Source organism: Pteronotus mesoamericanus, unplaced genomic scaffold (assembly GCF_021234165.1).
Source record: "Pteronotus mesoamericanus isolate MK-2021 breed Mesoamerican mustached bat unplaced genomic scaffold, CSHL_Meso_final contig_101, whole genome shotgun sequence".
Lineage (NCBI taxonomy): Eukaryota > Metazoa > Chordata > Mammalia > Chiroptera > Mormoopidae > Pteronotus > Pteronotus mesoamericanus.
Genome location: NW_026555001.1, coordinates 15510636 through 15529046, shown reverse-complemented (window position 1 = coordinate 15529046; position 18411 = coordinate 15510636). Strand labels below are relative to the sequence as shown.

General features: G+C 47.2%; 1 protein-coding gene across 2 annotated transcripts in view; it reads left to right on the top strand.

Moving 5' to 3' along the window:
• Positions 1 to 359: 359 nt before the first annotated feature.
• MAPRE3 (microtubule associated protein RP/EB family member 3) overlaps positions 360 to 18411 on the top strand; it is a 44053-nt gene continuing 26001 nt past the window's right edge. For both annotated transcript variants that reach the window (XM_054568834.1, XM_054568830.1), the window contains exon 1: positions 360 to 519. The gene's annotated coding sequence lies outside the window, so the exon portion shown is untranslated. The remainder of the gene's footprint in view (positions 520 to 18411) is intronic.

The window sequence follows — 18411 nt, the reverse complement described above, 5'->3', positions numbered from 1 at the left end:
GGCCACTATGGAATCAGGTGCAAACGGTTGTTCCTTCTTTGATTAGTTAGACTGGGTGGAGGAATTGTTACCCTGTTGCTAAGGAAAAAGGAAGGGGCTGTTCCCGGTTGCTATGGTGACAAGGTAAGAGCGTTCCCTCGGTACCGCGGTAAATTTATGAAGCCGGTTCCTCTCCTTGTTGCTATGGCAATCTAGAAGGACTGTTCTCGGCGCCCCCCACCTCCCGCCGCCGTTGCTAAGACAAGGTGGAGGTAGGGGCTGTCCTTCCCCTGCCGCCTGGTTGCCTTGGAGACGGCGGGTGCCCTGGCCCCGCCCCGCTCGGACTGACAGCGGTGGCCGCATCGCGCCTGCGCAGTGCTCTCGTCCCCCGCAGTCTCTGTGCGTTGAAGCCGGAGACCGCGGCGGCCTCTGCTAGGACCCTCCGCCCCGGAGCCGCCGGCCGGAGCCGCAGCCTCAGCCGCAGCGCCCCCGCCGCCTGTCCCCTACCCCGCCGCCTCCGCCGGAGCCGCCTCGCGCACTGTGAGTCCGGGCCGAGGCGACGGACGCCGAGGGGCTGAGTCAGCGGGAGGCCCGGGCCCGGGCTGGGGGAGGGGAACCGGGCTGCCCCCCTCGCCTCTCCACCCGCGCCCCCGCCCCCAAACCTCGTCTCCCTCCCGCCCGCCTCCGTCCCTGCATCCCTCTCTCCCGGGCTTCTTGCGGCCGCCGCCGTCAGGCCTTCGCGAGCCACTCCCCCTCCCCTCCCTTCCCTCCAGACCCACCTCGGGGGTCCTTCTCTGCGAGATGCGGCGCTACCGCACCTCGGCCCAGGACTGATTTGTCCCCCCAACTGCCTCCCGTCCGCCCTCGTTCCCTCTCCTTGCTCCTCTTGGGCCTGACATCTCCGGCCTCTCTGGTTTTCCCCAGTGCTATGCCAGAAAAAGAGTGACAAGGGAGAGAGCGAGGGGAGACTTGGGGGAGGGGGACAGTCGGCCTGCCCAAACCGCGGGGCCTCAGGTTTCTTACTCACGCGCTCCTGCCCTGGCTGGTGTGGGAAGCAGGTCTGGACAGTTCTCACTGGCTGCTGAGAGCTCTTGGGGCTTTCGGGATAGATTTGGCTGAGAAGGCTTCAGCCCCGTCGTGATGTGTTTAGTGAACACCCGCTAGTCACGCTGGCCTGCTAGTGGGCTGAGTATTGCCTTGGCGGGCGCCTTGGAGAGGGACTAGATGGAGTGGAGGGAGGGGGAAAGATTGCATGTGGGAGCTGAAGTTCCTGCGCTTCCGGTGTGTTGTTGTGAATAAGCATCTTGCAGTACTCTTTGAAAGCCCCTACTCCCCTTTTTTTTTTTCCCCTGTAGTACCGCCCTGGTATATTGAGAGATTTGGAAACAGACCTGATATCATTCATAGCAAGTGCTTACTGTTTGTATGCTGAGGGGTTGTGGCAGGACTTGATCTCTGATGCCTGTGAATTTCATGGGATAACCCACTGGGTAATAGTGAGTTTTAGTGTAGCATGTGCAGATTGGAGAGGAACCGAGGCTTCTCTGAGGCCCGTACCCCTGGCCTCCTGCAGCTGTGAGTCTTTGTGGGGGTTGACACCTGATAGGGGTTCTAGCATATTTGGATGATTCCCTGGGTTGTGTTTGCTCCCCATCCACCTGCCCATCTTGCATTCCCTGATCTTGGGTTAGAGGAAGATCCCAAACTGTTTTTGCAGCTGAAATCGAGCTGAAGTCAGAGTTGTTGCCCACAGCCAGAAGCTGCCTCTCAATAAACGTGCCTCAACTCGAGAGCTGCTAACTACTGTGTGTGCACCTTGTTGCCAAGTTCCTTTGATTTTTTTTCCAGACGTCCAGATTTCAGTGCACTGTTAGGAAATATGTGTAAATATCAACCAGTTAAACTGTGCGTGAGGCTTTGTTTTGTTTTGTTTTGTTTTGTTTTGTTTTACTCCAGGCTGCAAAAGAAGTAGTTGGTTCACTCCTAAAAATCGTGCTGAAGGAACCACTAATGCGGAGTTCCTGGGATTGCGAACAGTGTGAAATAACGATTTTGCTCCTTGAGTTTGCTCAATCATGGCCTATTGGCAGCCTCCTCAGAGCCACTCCCCACCCCCATGCCCATCAGATTAGTTTACAGTAGCAAAGACGGCTGTCGCCCTAGTTTTAAACGTGGAGATGGAGTTCAGGAAAACTACAGCCCCCATGCAGTAGTGCCGTTTCTTCTGTTTCGAATGCCAGTCTGGGGTTTGGCGGGATGCACCTGCCCGTGGGGCGATGGGAACTGTGGGGCCTGAGAGTTACATTCCTTCGGTGTGGTCCTCTCTGTGTCACATAACTCACGGAAATACCCGGGCAGGGCAGGCGCAGACAGCTGTGCCGGAGAGCTGCTCCTCCTGGGCCGAGTGTATTTTGGGAATCAGCAATATTACTTGGGGTGGAGGGTTGTGAATTAAGAAGCAAGAAAATGTGTCAAGGCCAGATAGATCAAGAGGGTGTGAGTAAAATGTTCCCTTTCCAATTTGCTGTGGGATAGTAAATTTTCAGAGCATCACAGGGGGTTTTATATGGGCTAATTTGCCTTTGAAATCCATACCAGTGTTTTATGAGATAATGATGGAATGCCTTTTAAACTGTGACTGTTGGGAAACAGGACAAATACCTGTTCCTTACACATTACGTATCCAGTTGTTACTGAATGCAATTGTGAAGATCAGGAAGAGGGACATTATCTGAACCAGGTTAGACCTAAATCTGTGTAATCTGTGTTGCGGTTTTTTAGCACTATATTTCCTGGACTTGAAGACACACACCTTTTAGGTAAAATAATTGAACACTAACAGATCAAAGTATATATTGTTGCTCTAAGGTGCATCTTAATTTCAGGAACATGAAAACAGTAAGTGGCAAAACTTGAAAGAAGGATTGGTATATCTTAGGGCTGAAAAAGAATGATATTTATAATACTCCTGGGTGTGTGATGGTGCCGTTACTTACCTAGCATCCTGAGATGCATGCACTGTGAGGATGGATTTCGGCAAGCCCTTCCCCCAAGCCATGTATCTAAAAGGGTTGGCTGGAGTGAGGCCTGGTAGTTGGCTTCTGAACAGAGGAAAGTTCCTATGTGGGGATCAACCCAGGGCCTTAATAAGGTACCCTCCAGAAGCTGAGCGAACTAGCTGGAAGCAAATGCCTTACGAGTTACTTACGAGTTATTTTAATTTAGCCAAGCAACATCTTTCACAAGCTGAACAGAAAATAGAATTTTTGTCAACCAGAAAGCATCTGCCCTGTTGTGTTTAAAGACTCATTTGTAAAGATCCTAAGAGATGTGTGCTGCTCCCTTAGGATGTTAAAAGTAGAGGGGACTTCAAATGGTGTAGTTCAGTGTCCTCATTTCCAGGTTTTGACACGAGACACCGAAAGTTAAGTGACTTGCCCAAGGTCACCCAACTAATGTAGCAAGTATGTGAACACACTGTAAACTGTAGATCATGCAAATAAACATTGGTGGTTATTAGTGGCTGAGTCAGGATTAGAACCCAGATTTCCAGACTAGAGCTATTCTGCAATACCACGTTGCTTCATGCCTCATGTTTAATATTCCAGAGGGCTGTATAAAAAATAATTTAGTCATCTGTAATTAGCCCTGTAGACAGGGCTTGTTTTATTGTCTGAGATGTTGCAAAGCCAGGCAAAATTCAGTGTCACATTGTATAATTAAATATTTATCCTTGCCACCTTAAAAATAATAATTTTTCCACACACTTTTTGACTTCAGGAAGGTTGTTCTTTTTTAAACTTGCATCATCTAACATAAAGCAAATGTGAAGGAGGGTGTTTGAAGTCTTCCTAACTCCCTATCTGCGAGGCTGCTGCACTCCAGAAAGCAAGGTGGAGAGGAGGAGGAAGCTGGGTTCTCTTCCAGTTCCCAGAATGTAAGCTTCTCTAGTTCCTGGAAGCCACAGGGTCTTCACATCCCACTCCAGTCCTTCACTTCCTGGCGGTGTGTCCTTGGGCAAGTTGCAGATCCTCTGAGTGCCGATTTCCTCCCCTGCAAGCCTGGAAATAACTGTTTTTTGTGGTGGCTGTGAGGATTAAATGAAAGAAAGTATATAAAGAACCTGCTTAATAAGAAGTAGCAATCGTTATTTTACATCATGAAAGTATAAAATAAAAAATAACGTTTTCAAAAATTTATCGTGACTTAATCCATCTTGGACCCTCAGTTCCGCAGCCCCCTGGCTTCGCAGCCCTCGCGGTGTGTTTGACATGCGCAGAGGTTTGTCCTGTGAAGATCTGGCACTTGCAGTGTTATTTCAACTGCCAAAATAGAAGTATATGAAATGCCCCTTTGTCTCCATGTATTCAGCTGACCTGGTTGTCTGAAAGACTGGCAGAGCAGGAACAGTTGACTGGGAGAGCCGAGGCGTGGTGTGTGTGTGCGCGTGGTGGGGGCTTGTGGTCCTCCAGTTGGGGAGGCCAGTCCGAGGAGTGATCTTAACTTGAAATGGAAAAGCTGCTGAGCTTTTCCGCTTGTGAGTAAAGCTCACATGGCCTGCATGTACTTCCTCTACTATTAGAGGCTTAGCTTCAATCTGTGACTTTGCTCAGATCAGCCTCCGAGCCCAGGAGATCCGGAGGGCAGGGAAAGGAGTGATCCATCTTCCGAGGGAAACCTACTCACTAGTGAGCAGAGGGAAGGAAGGTCATTTTGGATGGCAGCGATTCCAGATGGGCTCAAGGCAGACTACCAAGTAATTAATGAGCCAGAGCCGTTCAGAGGGGAGAACACAAATGCATTTAAATTCCTATAAATTTCACGAGGGGAAAAAATACCCCAGGAATAGCATCCAAAAACTGGAAGAAGAAAAACAAAAAGAAAACACAGTAGTGTTTACCTCTGGGAAGTGGGATTTAATTGTGAAAGAGGGAAAAAGAGACTCAACGGGGAACTTGTACTTTACGTCTGCTTTTATATATAAATTTTTACAAGAATCGTGTATACATTTCCCATTTAATGAAGGCCAATAGAATTGGTAGTGTTGTTTTATAGTAAATATGTTTTGGTACAAAAGAAGCAGTCACCTTTACTTGGAACCTGCAGAGCTTGGGGTGGATAGGGTTAGACTGTTCTCTTTGAGCAAGCCAAGCCCGTTTGCATCAAACCAGGCTCTCGGGTGAGGCAGGACCCTGCAGCGTGGCCACCCCCCACCCCCCTGGCAGCCCAGCATACTTCATTGACCTCCTACCTCAGCACCTCCTCCTAGGCTTCTCATTTCCTTCTTGAGAATAGTCCTTCCTTCTCTTGACCAGTTGAAATAATTATTATTATTCTAATAAGCTAATTTAATTTTCACCTATTGATGAAAATAGCATCAGACCATATGAGAATATGGTCTTTATGAAAAATCCATGCCTCTTACTTAACATCAAGAGGGCTTGAAGTTTGAAAGAACCCTGACTGAAGCGCTGACACGCTCTTATGGTGGCTGTGTTTTAGATACAACTTGGCTGATAGAACACACCTTTCACACAGAGATTTATTAAATGCTTCTCTGAAGAATTACTGATAAACTATGACAACTTTATTAAATATTATTCGGCTTTTAATCGCCTCATATGTTGGTTATTGTGTTTCCTAGCCAGATGTCCTGTTTATTATAGAAAGATGACACACCTATCATTTGGACACGTGCTTGCTTACCCAGGAATTAGGATGGGTTGTGCTGACTAATCCACATTCCGTCACCCAGCCTTCCCTTCGGCCAAGAGTAAAATCTGTGTGTCAGTTGGCTAAGGTTGGTGAGGCACCCTTTGGCCAAGGATGGTTTTTTCTCTCTGTAGAGCTGACCGGCCAGGACTGGCCTAAGCCCTAGGTAGTGTTCTGACAAGCATCCTGCCCTATCAGCCTGGCTAAACTAGCCAGGTACTGTTTTCCAACTTTTTAGCATAATATCTGTGTTTTGAGCTCTGGATATTTCATTTGCTTGAAGTAAATAAAGCCTTGGCTTATCTGAAGTGTGTTGATTCCGTGTAAGATTATTTTTTTTTCTTGAAACTGTTTTCTATATATAGGAGATACATACCACTATGTGATATTTTAAATTAACTGAGTAAGAATCATGGCTTCAAATCTGCTCAGTAATTTTGACAACATATATCAAAAGCTTTGAAAAGACACATGTCCTTAGACAAGAATCATTCCAGGAATATTTAGAAAATCAGAGTTGCATATAAAAATACTTGTATGAGGATTTTTACTAATGCAATATTATTAATAATATTAAACACTTAAAACAACCAAAAGGGTCAACAATTAGGGATTGATTAGGCTCACCTAGATAAAATATTCCGCAGGCATTAAAAATCCTCTAGAAGAATGTTTATTGATATCAGAAACTTTTGATATAATCAATGAAAAAAGTAGGATGTAAAGTATTATGTTAAGAATGATACCATTTTTATTTATTTTGTTTTATTTATTTATTTTTAGAGAGAGGGGAAGGGAGGGAGAAAGAGAGGGAGAGAAACACTGATGTGTGAAAGATACATCCATCAGTTGCCTTTTGCACACCCCGAGCTGGGGACCGGGCCCGCAACCCAGGCATGTACCCTGACTGGGAATCGAGCTGGCGACCCTTTGGTCCACAGGTAGGCACCCAACACACTGAGCCCCACCAGCCAGGGCGAGAATGATACCATTTTTATAAAGAAAAATACGAAAAGGTACTAGAAGAGCATATGCCAAATCATAAGTGATTATTTTTAAGGGACTTTAAATGAATATTTTTTTCTTAGCGCTTTTAAGTGTTTTCCAAACTTTTCTGCATTAAACAACTATAATTTTTATTACAAAATTTTTAAACCAGTGATTGGTAGACTCCATGAACTAGAGCAATCTCTGTGAAAATCATAAGGTATTCTGGTTTTCCTGACTCTTTTTTTTTTTCATTCTTGTCATGATTAATGATAAACACTTCTCAAAGGTGTTTCCTTAAATAGCTATTTCCTGTCCTTTGGGACTGTGACTTCAAAGCCGCCTGGAAACTCCCAAGTCCATCCACCCAAAGTCATCTCTCTTGACTCCAATGAGATTTAAAAAGATTTATGAACAGAAAGTGTCTTAAGATAGTTTACTTTGTCTCATATGTTTAAATGTATCAGAATTTACCAGGTTTTAGTAAAACCCTATATACCCCAGGGCTGTTCTGGGTGGGCCCTCCTTCCCTATTTCTTCAGATTCTCTGGGTTCCCAGTTCCACAGCGTCTTGTGGTCTCACCTGAGGCTTTCATGGTTGGTGGTTGTGCACCTACCTGAACTGTGTATTTTGATGGCTGTGCCCAGGCCTGCTCCAGCCACCTTCCTCCCTTTGCCCTTGGGTATATTCTGGCCAGCCGTCAGCTCGGAGACCCTTTTCTTCCACGGATAGGGAAGGTCGAGTGCCCACCAGTGGCCACCTGCTGGGCAGAAGCCCTCTGCGGTGACAGGTGGGAGAGGGAGGGCACCTCCTTCTTCGCTACACCAGGCCCCTGGGGCTGCCGGTTGTGAAGGGAGGGGCTGGCCTGCCAGCTGTCCTCTCGCCTCATCTTTCCCATCCACATACACGTGCGTGTCTTTGATGGCCCGGTCTAGTGGACTGATACCTGCCTCCTGCCCGTGGTGGAGTCTGCCCAACTCTGAGCGCTAGGGACCTGGGACTTAGAGCTGAGGGCCATATGGCCTGTCACACAGCTCGGCCTGTGCCGTGATAGATTGCTAAGCAGGATCCGCCTCTCCTTGCAAATGGTTCTGGCTGCCCAAACACCTGTGCTGAGCGCGGGATGGAGACCTTCCCTGCCGCCTGGGACGATTGGTGAATAATTGGTGAATAAGCCTTTAGGTATGGCTGCTGGAGACGCTCCGCCGCCCTGAGGGAGTGATTGTCAGAGGAGCATTCATCTTCTCTTGAGGGTGTTGTTGTCCTGGTCACCTTGTAATTTGAATGGTGTTTCCTGACTGGTAAGAAATGAAATCTTAGCTGCCCTGAGTCAGCAAGATCATAGTTGAACTAACGTGTGTTGTGTGTGAAAGGGGCAGGCCTTGGACCACTGGGTGAAATTAAATACCGCTTCCCATATGAGGAGTGTTTCGCGGAGGGCTTATCTCCGGCGGTGTAGTGTGTACTGTCGGTGTAGCCAGACTTTTCTGCCGCACCAGACTCTTGGCAGGGAGCTGCCAGCCCCGCCCCCTTCCCTGCAGATTATTGCTACTTATCAGGGACTCCGATTTAGCCTGTGATTTGTTCTGATCTTAGATGGGTACTGTTCACAGCAGAGCACTCCCAGCATTGGCATCCTATTAACACCTTTAGGTGACAGGACCACTGCTAAGTATGGAGATGTGTTATGCTGGCCCCAGAATAGCAAGGTGCCATGTTCTGAGACTCGATAAGACTTGTATTCCCCAGAAAGTATAGTTTCCAGGTTTATAGGTTATTCGTGTAAATTTGCATACTGTCTTCACAAGGCCTATTCTAAGTATACTCTAAGTAAGTACTCTACAGGTCTTTTCTATTTTGTATTCTTAGTCACTGTGGGATGTGAAACAAAATCCAACCCCTGTCCACAAGGAGACGGTAGTCTGGTTTGGAAGATAAGATGGATGGGCGGAATGATTAGTGTGTATAACATCAGACGTCATTAATACTTCTGCGGTGCCTTGTTGTAGAAGACACAGTCTTTGTGCTTAAGAAACTCAGCTGATAGTCTGGTGAGCAAGTTGGACAGAAAGTGATATAAGTCACTAGAACACAAGGGATGGGAACCCCAGCAGTGATGGGAAGCGGTGCTGTGGCAACCCAGGAGGGAGCGCGGCCCTGCGCCTGTGAGCGCCAGGAAGGCCTCGGAGAGGGGACGCGCTGGAGCTGAGGGTGCAGGGCGACGCAGGATCCTGCCCACCAGAGCACTGGCGAAGGCGTAAGATAGTTCAGGCAAAAGAAATGAAAAGAACAGTGTATTGTGTGTCCTTGGTACTATACAGTCTAATTCAAAAAGGATTCTGAGAGGAAAATAATCATTGTGAACTGGAGTAACTAGAAAAGACCTCCGAAGGAAGCAGAGCCTGAGCTTGCCCTGAAGATGAGTAGACAGGACACCAGCCAGGGAGGGCTTTCCACGACGCGAGGCACAGCACCCACAGAGGAAGAGTGGGAATGCAGGCAATCGGGACGGTGAGAAGGTCGCCCTTACCAGATGGAGGGTGTGAGCTGGTTTTGAGTTTGGAACAACTTGGTGACGTTAACCAGAAGTTGGGAAGCTGACGAGACAGTTTGGAGTTGAGTTGAGTTTTAGACATGGAGAGCTAGCGGTGACAGTTGGAGACATCTGTGGCTTGATCACACAGGACCAGAAGCTGAGTGCAAGGTTGGAATGGAGCTACAGGTGTGGGAGTCGCTACGGGGGAGGGACAGCTCCCCTGAAAAGGTCTCTCTCCAGAGGTCCTGGGTACAGAACACACAGACCAGAGCTCCAAATAAAATCTTTGACAATTGTCCATAATTAGGAAAAAAGCAAAGAGACGTGGCTACCTGAGGATGGTTCAGTCACAAGGGAAGAGAAGATATCGAGAGCTTCAGCGCTACCAGTTTAACTAGACTTAAGGATTTATCCACAAGGAAACCATAGTGACTGCTATACGCTGTCAGTCCAGTACAGACACTGGAGACAGACGCCAGATTGCATAGGGTTAAGGCGGAAGCTGGACAGAGAGAAAACAGAGGTGATGGATGGTCACCAGACAACAGCACCAGGGAAGGGAAGAAAAATAGTAACCAGAGCCATAGGATCAAATTTCTTATTTATTTACTTATCTATCTATCTATCTACCTATTTATAGAGAGAGAGGGGAGGAGAGGGAGAACAAGAGGGCAAGAAACATTGATTGGTTTCCTCTCTCATATACCCCAACCCAGAGACCAAACCTGTAACCCAGGCATGTGCCCTGACAGGGAATTGAAACAGCGGCCTTTCACTTTGCAGGATGATGCCCAAGCCACTTGAGCCACACCAATCAGGGCAGGATCAAACTTCTTACTGTTTTAAACAATTCTAATTGTTGTCAGAAAACATATATAAGATTGTAATATGCATGTATTTTTTGTTTATATATAAAATCAATATTTTGTGCATTAAAATGTGCTTCATCTGCAGATTTCTCTGTATCAACATAATTCATATATTTGTCACTCCAAATATCCCATTCCTTCTGTGGAATCCCATCATACTGGTATCAAAGTATGCCTAACCATCCATCTAGTATTGGGCAATTGGGGTATTTCCAGCATTTTGCAAGTGTAAATATCCCTGCTCGGCACATCACTCTACAAGTTGTTTTTCTTTTGTGGGTTATTTCTTCAGGACACATCTCACAAAGTGGACTTATAGAGGCCGAGGGTACACTTGGTATTGTTGTTGTTTTTTATTGAGATGTAACAGACTGTAACATCATGTTGCTTTCAGGTGTACAACATAGTGATTCCATATTTGTATGTTCTGTGATACGATCACAATAAATCTCGTTAACGCCCATCACCACACACAGTTACCAGTTTCTTTTTCTTGTGATGAGAACTTTTAAGATTTACTCTCTTAGCAATTTTCCAGTGTATAATACAGTGTTGCTAACTGTGGTCACCATGCTGCACATCACATTCCCAGGGCTTATTTGTTTTGTCACTGGAAGTCTGTACCGTTGGACCACCTTCACCCACTTCGCTCCCTGTCCCGCCCCCGCCCCACCTCTGGCGACCACCGTTCTTTTCGCTTTGTCTGTGGTTAGAGTCACATACAAGTGAGATCATGTGGCATTTGTCTCTCTCTCTGACGTATTTCGCTTAGCACAAAGCCCTCACGGTCTATCATGTTGTCACACATGTCCAGATTTCCTTCTTTATATGGAAGAATAATATATGTCTATATATGTGTGTATATATGGGGGTGTGTGTGTAGCACATTTTCTTTTATAAGATCACCAGGAACAGAATTATTTACAGGCTGGGGGGGGTGTTGAGTCACTTTTACAATGTAACTTTATTATTTATTTATTTTTAGACAGACAGGAAGGGAGGGAGAAAGAGAGAGAGAAACACAACAGTCGTGCACACCCTCAACCGGGAATCCGGCCCACAACCCAGGCATGTGCCCTGATCAGAGATTGAACCAGTGGCCTGTTGGTTTTCAGGCCAGTGCTCAGGCCACTGAGTCACACCAGCCAGGGCACATCGTCTTTATCCTTTCACCAATCTATGAACACTTAGGTTGCTTCCTTCTTGTTGTTGTTTTAAATAGGCTTATTATACATTGTTCTCCATAGTGATCCAAGTAACTTACAATTAGAGTAAGAGCTTGGTATTGACTTGGAATGCTTTCTGATAATAAGGAAAAAGGCAAAAAGAGTTGAAAATAATCCAAGTGCAAGAGAGAAAGGGGGCAAATAGGAATGACCTTGGGGACACTGGGGAGGAGGTAACTTTGCAGGGGAGGGGGAGGGGCCCTTTCCTCTGAGACCGTAGGAGTGGGTGTGGCTCTTTCTACCCCTGACTTGCAGGGTGAAGTCCGAGGGGATGACTGGAGATCCTGCTAAGAAAAGACCTTTTTCCACTTGCTGAGGCGGGGGGTGAGGGCTTGCAGGCCTGAATGAACCACTGTGAGAAATGAGCCCGGGCGAATGCGAGATGAATAAAAGTCTTGTTGCACGGGGGTAAGGGCTGGGTTGGACTCATGAATTCATAATGGGCTAAGTCTCTGAAGTCCTCTCGCAGAAGAAGCAGCAGTGAGTGACGGAGCATCAGGATTGGGGGGATCGCTTGGCCTGTTGGGGGCAAGGTTCCTGAGGAGGCAGAATTTAACAGGGCAATGAAGCAGCTGGCCCTGAGGTCAGAGGTGGAAGGAAGCGCTACAAATCTCAGACAGGCGCTGCTTGTCAGCAGAATGAGGGGGCAAAGTAATTACAGGCTCCAGTGAGAGCAGAAAGCTGGTTTGAAATGTGAGAGATGCTCAGTAAGGAGGTTATTGACAGAGGAAGATTCTAATTTAAAAACTAGGGAGAGGCTGTTCTTACTTTTAATTATTTACCTTTGTGTAATGTTTGGATATTTTTTTACGTGGGCATGTATTACCAGTAACATTTTTTAAAGTAATAATTAAAATCTCAGGAGTGGGGCGTGCCTCCGGGGCGTGGCTGTATTACTCTGAGCTGCACGAAGGAGAAGTGGAAAAGGAGGGGGTCGCAGAGTCTGGCTGGAGAAGGCGTTAGAGCTGGGAGGCATCTGTGGCTGACGCTTGGGCTGTGAGCAGCGCCTAACCACCAGCTCTCCCCACACACCTGAGGAGGCAGGCCTTCCCCAGGCTTGACAGTCACATTTGCAATGTGCTCTGACCAGGTGCCCCCTGAGCCAGGCCTCTCTGGCCTCGGTGAGTGAAGGCCCTTCCTCTAGGCAGGTGAAGCCCCAGCCGGCAGCACAGTGCTGGCAGTGGATGCGGGTCCTGTTTGGGCCTCACTCTTCCCTCCTTGGTTGCTTCAAGCAGCACACGAACGGAGCAGCTGTGTGTAACAGCCCTGTTCCTCTCTGGCCTGTTTAGAAACCCAGCCTGAGGCCTCTGCCTCCCGTGACCCCTCTCTTTCTCCTGTCCTCCTAGATCATCCACTTGACCCTGACCGCCACCCTGGGTTGTGGCCTATATTTCACTTGCAGGGTTCACATTACCTTGGCGCTGCACAACTGGAGCATTTACACGGTTAACCGTGCACAGCAGCCTCAGGGGCTGACAGCAGGGAACTGAGCGAGGTGGAGACATGTGGAAAGTCAGGTGCGGACTCAGCATGGGGGGACGGAACAGCCGGGCCAGTGCTCTGCGTTCTCTCCAGGCCCTTCGCGGCGTCTCAGCCTTGCCGGGGCACTTTGTAAGTGGCCTTTCATTAAAGGCGGGACTAAACAGGAGCGTGGCTCCCTGCCAGTCCCCGCCAGGAAGGAACAAACAGCTTGCAGTGCAGGCTGCAAGCCAGGTGGGGTAGGCGCTAAGGTGCATTGTTTTGCATGAAGAATCAAGTGGAGTCTTTGTAAACATAGCCTCCTGTCGTTGTTCTTTTCTCTTCTTCTAGTCAGCGAGGTGAGAACAATTAGTCCTTGACCCATAATGAGTGAAATGAAGAGGAAGACTGCATCTCAGAGGCTGCAGTACTTTAAAGAACCTTAAACTTGGAGACTTGGGCTTGGGGTTATGTGACCTTGAACACATCAAATCTCTCCTTGATCCCCAGTTCCCTGTTCTGTAAAATGAGGAGCGTTGGTATATGCGGTTCTCTCTGCCTAGAACATTCTTTCCTGACCTTTCGGGGCTTCCTGTCCTTAACCGCCCATGTCTCGGCTTAACTGTCATCCCTCAGGGACGTGTTCTATGACCTGCCCCCCATCCCCGCCCCAGGCTGGGGCCCCGTGACTGGGGCTTTCATATTGTGTATCACAACTGTTAGTTTATCGGGTTGTAATGAGCATTTTTTACAATTGAATTTATTGGGGTGAATTGGTTAATAAAATTACATAGGTTTTGTGTATACAGTTCTATAACATATCACCTGTATATTGTACTCTGCTCACCGCCCCAAGTCAGGTCTCCTTCTATCACTGTGTATCTCCCCTTTACTCTCTTCTACCTCCTCCCACCCCTTTCCCCCTGTTAATCACCACGCTGTTGCTTGTGTCACTGAGGTTTTTCTTTTTCCTCTGTTTAATCCCTTCATAACCACCATTTTTCAAATTAATAGACCAGAAAAATATCAGTGCATCGCTTATAGTAAGAATTGTTTAATGAAACTTTATTTTATTATATTCGTATACGTACATATGTGTTGTTTGTATATACATTGGATTGTAATGTAAAATATGTTTTACTAAAAGGTTGAAAGCCATTGCTTTTAAAACACCCCAGTCCTGTATCTTTTCTCTATAGCACTTAATATGATTATAATTATATACTTATTTGTATGGTTGTTTGCTTACTGATTATCCATTTCACTAGATAACAAGCTCTGTGAGTCAGGGACCAAGACTGACTGGCTCATTGGCATAAGACCTAGAAATAGTTGAGGCTCTACAAATAATTGCTGGATGAGTGCATTTCTGAAGGGTATTTTGTTGTTGGCAGCCCTAGTCTATGAAGTGGTTCCTAGGAGTGAGTAGTGACTGCAGTGATAGACTAAAAAGGCCTCCCATTCATCCGGGGGGGCAGGAGTGCCAGAAACCGTTCTTTGGCTTCACTGTCTCTAGGTGGGGGTGGCGCTGGAAACCGGGAAGCCCACACCGGCTCCTCTCAGAGGAAGTGGGAGAAGAGGACACCACTCTTGTGCCCTACTCAGCAGGCCTCACTTGGGCAGAGTTAACTTTCTAATAAGGCAGAGACAGGGCATTCAGAAACCAAACCCCCCACACCAGCTGTTCTTATGTAAAGGGGGAGTTGGCTTGTCTAGTATAACCCCTCCCAAGGGCTCCTTGCTCACTCTCCCGGGTATGGGCAACCAGACCCTGGCCCAGGAGCCCACTGGGTTCCACGGTAGACTCCAGAACTCCTTTGCCTCCTGCAGCGCCCCCACCCTGACTGCCCGCACCTCCGGGGAACTGATCTGCGTCCGAGGAATCTGTCTGAACGTAGCCGGTCTACCGACAGGGGGAATGAGTGCCCTGTGCCTTCCCAGATGAAACAAGCCTCTGACTGCGGCCCGGAGAGCTTCCCATGGCCTGGAAGCCTCCATCAGCAAGGCCCAGCCAGGCGCTGCTCTGGCCCAAAGCTGTTCTCAGATGAACTAAAAGTCATAATTCAAGAGGACTTGTGCCTTTGAGGCCCTCTTGAGGGCATTGGGAACCCAACAACAGCACAGGTTTTATCAGGAATATTTAAAAGGTCTAATTTGCTTCTTTATCTTTAAAGTTCATCATTTGAACGGTTCTGCCAACATTTGGCTATTCTGTGGAAATTATGCTGCTTGCTTCCCAGAGCAGAGAACCTCTTTGGGAGGGATGAGGGAATAACTAGTTGTTTTAGAGCTCCCAGAACTGTTAGCTGAAATAGCTCAATTTCTACATTGCTTTCAGCTTGATTTTCTGGAATTGACAGCCCCTTCTAACAGTCTCTCCAAAGAGGCAGCCTGTCAGCTGTTTCACGAAGCTTCCCCAAGCGCCTGAGGCCAGCCGGGCTGCCGAAGGCAGGAGGGAGCTGCGGGAGCAGCCGAGGGCCCTGGCCTGCGGGCTGGCCTGGTGCAAGAGCTGCCTCTCCCCTCTGGTCCCGTCCCCTCCTTGGGGGCTTGGGGTTTGGAAAGAGATTCCTGAAACGAGCGAAGTCCTCAGCTGTCTTGAGAGTTTCTGTATCGCTTGTCTCACTCTCATGTCAGTAATCCACACATCCTAATTGGCATCTGTGCTTTAGCTTTCCGAAGAATTTTTTTAAATGATTCTCAAAAATCACGATTACCTTGCCCATTTTTCAGAGAAACTTTGAAGAGCATTGTGTTTTTTAACTAATGCCTCTAGTGTATAGTAGGCATCAAAAAAAAAAAAAAAAAACCAACAAAAACCCCTTTTTGGATAACAAATGTAAGTCAGAATTGTCTTTAAACTATTTTTAAATTAAAACCTTACAGAAATGCGTAAAGCAGGAAGTAGAAGTCTTCCATAACCTTGCCCCTCAAAGAGAATCACTGCCACTATTTTGTTGAATGTTCCAACTGTTTTCCCCATGCACATGTAACATATGATTTCTTTTTAAAAATATGGGATCTTACTATTTCTTACTTATAGAAAAACTGGTAAAGATTAAGAAAAAGAGTAAATGAGAACATGGCATCAAGGGCTGGCTTGGGAGGTGCCCTGCTGACACCATGATTTTGAACTTCTGGAGTCCAGAGCAGCAAGAGAATAAATTTCTGTTGTGTTAAGCCACCCAATTTGTGGTAATTTGTTAAAGCAGCCACTGGAAACGCATACAGTGGGCTAAAGTCAACATGCCGGCCAAGCTGTGTTTCTTCTGGAGGATCTAGGAGAAAATGTCTCCTTGCCTTTTCGCTAGTGCTGCCCTGTCCCGAAGCCACCCCAGGAAACATGCTCCCAGGCTGGGCGAGTCCGGCCAGTGCAGCCTCAAGACCCTCTTCTACCTCTCTTCCCACCAGATTACCAGTCCTAAGGCCTTCCATTCGGAAAACTCTTTGCCACCATTGCTGTTTACTATGGTGAACATTGTTATTGCATTATGTTCCAGTTTTTAACTAATTAGAATCATACCCATTTAGAGTTTCCCCGGTAGTCATGCCCAAATCCCAGTGCAAGATACTTGTGGAAAGCACTTCCCATTGCCCAGCTAACATTATATTTGGTTTTGGTTTTGTCCCCAGTAGCACTATTTCCAAGACACTGAAATAACACATTTAATAACTTAGTTTTAACTCACCCCTGGGAGATGCTTTCACTGTGCTGGTAGAGAAGCTGAAACATAGGGGCAATGACTTGTTTAAGAGCAGAATAAAACTTTGCCTTAGCTAGACTGACCTCTACATGTCTAAATGCCCGGGATCACCGGTTTAATTGCCTAAGTTTACTAAAACATTTGGAAAAGAGAAGAAAGGACCTTCCCAGATACTGAATTCTTTCTTCTCTAGCCTGGGTGTCAGCTGCTTATACTGTGTAGGTGGATGTGCTCCGCCCTGAGGCAGGTTAAGTCACGCTGCAGCTGTTTTCTCCCCTCTGGGGAAGGATGTTGGCCGTAAAGCCAGACAGAGTCCCACGCGGGCCATTTTCCCAGTTCTTGAGATGTTGCACAATATTCTAATTCTAGATTCCCGTCTGTACACCTTTCTCCATGTACAAACACTTGGCCAAGGGGGGGGTTCTCAGAGTGTAGATCTGAGTGGGTAAGCCAGTCTCAGAGAAAGAACAGGACAGAAGTAGACTTGGGAAGCCCACACGTCAAGTCTGGCCCAAACAAGTACCGCAGCCGCAGGGCAATCAATATAACCCATAGTGACCTTCATGAGGGAGAGAACAAAGAGGGACTCCTCAGCTTAGAGAGTCCAAGGGAGAGGAAGTATGATCCGTCTGTGTATGAGTTTCCTACTGCTGCTGTAACAAACCACCACGAATTTGGGGGCTTATAACAACACAGATCTATTATAGTTCTGGAGGTCAATAGTCCGAAATCCTTGTCAGTGGGCATAGTGGGCTGAGAGGTAGATCCCAAAAAGTCCTAATTTCCAGAACCTGTGAATATTACCTTATATGATCCCCCCGCCCAAAGAAAAAGAAAAAGAAATTACCTTCTATGACATAATGTGTGATTAAGTTGAGAATTTTAATAGGAGAGGCTCATCCTGGATGATGTGGGTAGGCCCGAAGTGCAATCACATGTATCCTTTTTAAGGGGAAGACAGAGTCTTGAGAGAGAAAAGGAAGAAACAGTATGACCACAGAGGCAGAGACTGGAGTGATGTGGTCTCACAAGCACAGGAAGCCTGGAGCCACCAGAAACGAGGAAGGGCAATGAATGGATTCGCCCAGACCCTTCAGAAGGAGTACAGCCCTGCTGACACCATGATTTTGAACTTCTGGAGTCCAGAGCAGCGAGAGAATAAATTTCTGTCGTGTTAAGCCACCCAATTTGTGGTAATTTGTTAAAGCAGCCACTGGAAACGCATACAGTGGGCTAAAGTCAACATGCCGGCCAAGCTGTGTTTCTTCTGGAGGATCTAGGACAAAATGTCTCCTTGCCTTTTCCAACATCTGGAGGCTGCTGGCATTCCTTGGCTTGTGGTCCTGCATCGCTCCGCTCTCAGCTGCCGTCATCACAGCTTCTCTCTGACCCTCCTGCTTCCCCTTATAAGGCCCTTGTGATTACATTACACTCACCTGGGTAATTCAGGGTAATTTTCCCATCACAAGGTCCCTAATTTAATTTCATCTTCAAAGCCCCTTTTACCGTTTAAGAGTAACATGTTCAGAGGTTCGAGGAATTATGACACGGACTTCTTTGGGGGCCTGCCACAACCTGTATAATCCTAACGGACGTGGGTAGGAATGGCGGATCTGTTCACCGTATCCCTGAGCAATCAAATGAGATGCTAGTCCTTGAAGTGAGAAAGCCCGTATCAAAGGGAACACTTCTTTATGCCGAGGTAGGAAACATGAAATGCTTACCCTTCCAGGTTCTTTCAGGCAGACAACGTAGAAAGGCCAATGTCAGCTGTGCTAAAAGGGTGGGGGTATGAATGTGAGCTAGGCAAGGTGGAGTTCTGCCTTTATGCTTTTGAGGTGATAATGATGTGTATGGAGTGGGGGTCTTGTACAGTGTTTCCCTTTGGTGCTTATCAGACAGACTAAGCTGAATGAGCCTGTAAGGGAATTTTATGTGGCCA